At 48.5% G+C, this 4,314-nt stretch overlaps 1 protein-coding gene across 1 annotated transcript in view; it reads left to right on the top strand.

Moving 5' to 3' along the window:
- The first annotated feature begins 6 nt into the window (after nucleotides 1-6).
- The window catches only part of ZNF839 (zinc finger protein 839), a 27,823-nt gene continuing 23,515 nt past the window's right edge, over nucleotides 7-4,314 (top strand). The window contains 1 exon segment of the mRNA XM_011951438.1: nucleotides 7-27. The gene's annotated coding sequence lies outside the window, so the exon portion shown is untranslated.

Raw genomic sequence — 4,314 nt, 5'->3', positions numbered from 1 at the left:
CGCCCGCCGCGCCTGCTCCCCCCCCAGGTGAGGCGTCGGAGGGACGTGAGGAAACTGAGGCCCGAAGGGTGCCGAGGCCCCGCGGCGGGGCTAGCTGCTCGTCCGGGAAGGCCAGTATCGGCCCGGGTTAAGACTCAGGGCGTCCCCAGGCTGAGCTTCTTAGGAACGGCGTTCGGCCCCTACCTGTCACCACCCTGGCATTTTCACCCCAGGAACCTCACTCTAGGAGCGGTGGCTCACGCTGGGCCCTGTGCCTGGAACGCCCTTGTGCCTTCTCTGCCTTCACAGCCGTGCTGGGGCCTTTCGCGTGCTGCCCAGCTCTTCTTACAGGCCTTTGACCGCTCGTTAAGCCTTTGTGGAGCACTTAGAGACCGTGTTCCCAGCACTCCCTACTATGTGCAGGAGGTGAAGGCTTGAACACACTTGAACGAACATAAGGCAGGTTCTGGGATCGATGGGGGCTGCTTTAGAGTGGGTGGTCCCTTAGGCCAGACACTGGAGCTGAAACATGAATGAATTAAAAGGAACCAACTTAGCTTTTCAGGTGTAAGGTGCCGAGGCCCAGGCTTGGAACAAAGTTAAGCACGATACACTAGTTCGCTGCAGGACTTACCATCCTGGGTGATAGTGACTGATTTGTAACCGCAGTACCCAGCGCAGTGGCTGATACACACTTAATGTTTGGAATATGTGAAAGCACTCTATACTACGAAACATCCTTTCCCATTGGGTTTATTTCCTGGGCCACACACCTTTTGGTTGCTAGGGGAGTGATAACTGGAACACGGTCGCCCAACTCTGGAGGGTGTAGCATAGCGCCTGAAGCCAGAGGGCCTACACGGCATCTGTAAATTTCCATCCCATTTCAGCACTGGGGTCTCACCCCAAAACTGCCAAAAGAAGAGAGCTTTTTCCACTAGAAGAAACGGGTTAGAGAATAGAATCAGGAACCTTGGCTCTTGAGTTTTTTTGACTAATGTTAGCTGCTTGGGGTTGTGTCCAGTTGATCATCAAGACTGGAGAGTTGTCTAGCAAAGGTTTAGGAAGACGAGTGTGATTCTGCCCAGATGCCACACTATCGCTATGTAGAGGTGTGACCTTGGGTAACTCAACCTTTTTGGACTTCCGTCTGGGTCAGAAGGCTGCAAGACGCCTTCCGGGGGCAGCCATCTGCAAAGCCTCTGCTCTGCAACGGGCACTGTGCTGGGCTGCTTAGTTTTCAGCAGGGTTTTTGTACCGGCATTTTGCAGGTGGGAAACAAGCTCAGGGAGGTTGCGTGGCTTTGCCCAAGGTCCCTCAGGTGTGGCTGCTCTCCCGAGCCCCTGTACTCCTCACCATACCCTGCTGAATATGGCCACAGCTTTTTGGGTTTCGAATCCAAATATGACATTTTTCATAAAGTAAGAGCAAACTTAATCAAGGTTAGGTAGCATGATGGGATTGTATTTTGTAGCTAATCTAATGGAGACGATATAAATTCTACCTGCAATAATGTACCTTTGCAGCACATTCTGCTAATATTCTTTCAGCCCCAGCTGTGTCATGGAGGCCACAAAGGCAAACTGGATGTATACTTTGCCCCTCAGTAGTTTATGAACTAACAGGAGATAAGACCCATAGCCGGGCACAGTGACTCACGCCTGTAATCCCAGCACTTTGGGAGGCCGAGACTGGCGGATCACAGGTCAGGAGTTCAAGACTAGCCTGGCCAATATGGTGAAACCCTGTCTCTACTAAAAATACAAAAATTAGCTGGGCGTGGTGGTGGGTGCCTGTAATCCCAGCTCGGGAGGCTGAGGCAGGAGAATCACTTGAATCCAGGGGGTGGAGGTTGCAATGAGCCGAAATTGTGCCACTGCACTCCAGCCTGGGCGACAGAGTGAGACTCCTCAAAAAAAAAAAAAAAAAAAAAAACCCAGATAACTTCTAATCAAGGCCAGAAAGCTAAAGATAGTGAAAAGAACTAAAAGTATTTAGAGAAAGGGAGATTGTTCCTGGCTGAGGAGATCAGAAGCAGCTTTGTTGAAGAGGTGGTATCTGAACTAGATTTGAAAGGGTGAGTCTGGGTTGAAAATGCAGAAGAGGAGAGGCAGGTTCTGCGGTGGGTGGTGAGGTACATTTCAACAACCACAGCAGAAGGCCCAGTGTTTGCTGTGGGGGATGGTGTGGATCAGAAGCACAGACCAGTGGACACACTTGGGTCAGATCGAGGCCCCTGTCTCTCCCGACTCTCCCTCTTTCTACCCCATGGAAATTTCCAGTGCCATCCAGCATGCTGTGCCCCTTTTCATGCATCCGTGCATTTACACATGGATGTATGCCCTTTTTCACCTGGCAAAAATTCCTAGCCTTCAAAATGCCCCTCAGACATCACTGCTTCTGGGCAGCCCACTACCTCTGGGCCGTTTCTGCCTCTTTATTGCACCTGTTGTACCACGATGACGTTTATCCTGTCTGCCTCACCTGTCTGCATTCCTTAGGGAACCTTGTCTGCCTTCAGAATAGTCAGTGGAGCTTTTGAAAGGGCAGATCTTGGGGCCCCACCCCAGGAGATCCGATTCAGCAGGTCTGCGGGGACTGAGGCATGGCAGGGGAAACCGCCCACCATCTCAAGGGTGAGGCTACAACTTGGCTAGTGTGTATGTGTTCTACCCAGAAATACTTAGTCAATGTTAGCTGAGTTAACTAAACATAACAAAGTATAAGCATAATACCCACAGGGTAAGCCAGTCAGGACAGAGGATAAATACGTTAGTAGTCTGGTTTTGCCACTGTGGTTATCCTAAAACAGTAGGGTTTAGTGTATTTTTATATATGTATTCTGTTTTTGTTTTGGGGTTTTGTTGAAACAGGGTCTTTCTTTCTCACCCAGGCTGGACTAATCTCGGCTCACTACAGCCTGGAACTCCCAGGCTCAAATGATCCTCCCACCTCAGCATTCTGAGTAGCTGGGGCTATGGGCATGCACCATCATGCCTGGCTAATTTAGAAATGTTTTGTAGAGACAGGGTCTCACTATGTTGTCCAGGCTGGCCTTGAACTCCTGGCCTCAAGCAATCCTCCCACCTCAGCATCTCAAAGCACTGGCATTACAGGTGTGACTGGCAGTAACATGAAAGAGATGGGGTTCTTGAAGGATATGCCCAGTCAATCTTGTTGTCATTTGATTCACAAGTAGCCCAGGAGTTGAGGACTCCCAGGGCTATGGTGCCAGCTCTGTACAATTCTTCATACAAAGTGTTGGCCGATCTCTGCTATTTGTACTAGAATAACAAGAGACAGATGAGAGACACACTCCAGCTTGATCTCAGTGAGGATTTTTATTCTGTCCTGTGTGACATTTTTGGTGATGCTCCACTGTTTGAGGGTCACACCAGAAGGTTCAGTCCAAAGAGGGCCACTTGGTGATCCCAAATAAGTGATTCTCAACCCAGGGCAGTTTTGCCCCACAGGGGGCACTTGGCAATGTCTTCATTGTCAGGACGCGGGATCACTGCTGGCATCTAGTGGGTAGAGGCAGAGATGCTGCTGGACATCCTCCAGCCACCCATGTCAAAGGATTGTGTTCTGAAATGTTGATTGGGAAATCGTGCTCGGATGATGAAGTTTGCCTCTTTTTCTCCCTGGAGGAAAATGCTCGTTATTTCTGCTCTGTGAGGGCGGGAGGCTTCTTTCTTTTGCTTCCCCGTCCTTCTCCCCTAAGCTGTATGACAACTGTTTCCCTGACACCTGTAATGGTGTTTCTGGCATGCACGCGGTCAGTGCTCAATAAATATTTGTGGGATGTTATTGAAGGTAGTTCCCCCCTTTGGTAGGTGTTTTGCTATTACAGAGAGTGCTGCTTTGAACTTTGTAGAACAGAACATCTTTGTGGCCACCTGACTTTTTTTTATAGAATCCAGGAAATGGAATTACTGGATCAAAAAGCACATGTATTTGAAATTTTGTTAGATATATTTGTAAAAAGTTATTGAAGATACTCAGCCCTACGCCTAGGTGCATGCCCCGAGAGAAACTCACGCATGTACCCACATACGTTGTGAGGATTCAAAGCAGACCTTAGGAACAGAAGGCTGGAAACCTGTCCATCAACAGGAGACTGGTGTACTCATACTGCAGAGAAAATGAACCCCGGAGACCTACCCATGTTAATGTGGATAAAATTCACAAAGCAAAATGAAGAAACCTAGAAAAGGCTTTTGAAGTTGCAGGAGATGATAGCATTTATATAAAGTTGAAAAACATTTCAGAGCTGAACTATATATTTTTAGAAATATCTGCATATGCCATATGAATTTTTTTTTTTTTTTTTTT

The sequence above is a fragment of the Colobus angolensis genome, unplaced genomic scaffold (assembly GCF_000951035.1).
Source record: "Colobus angolensis palliatus isolate OR3802 unplaced genomic scaffold, Cang.pa_1.0 Scaffold32, whole genome shotgun sequence".
NCBI classification, from domain to species: Eukaryota; Metazoa; Chordata; class Mammalia; order Primates; family Cercopithecidae; genus Colobus; species Colobus angolensis.
Note: the sequence above shows the minus strand (reverse complement) of the source record. Positions and strands in the feature narration are given on the sequence as shown.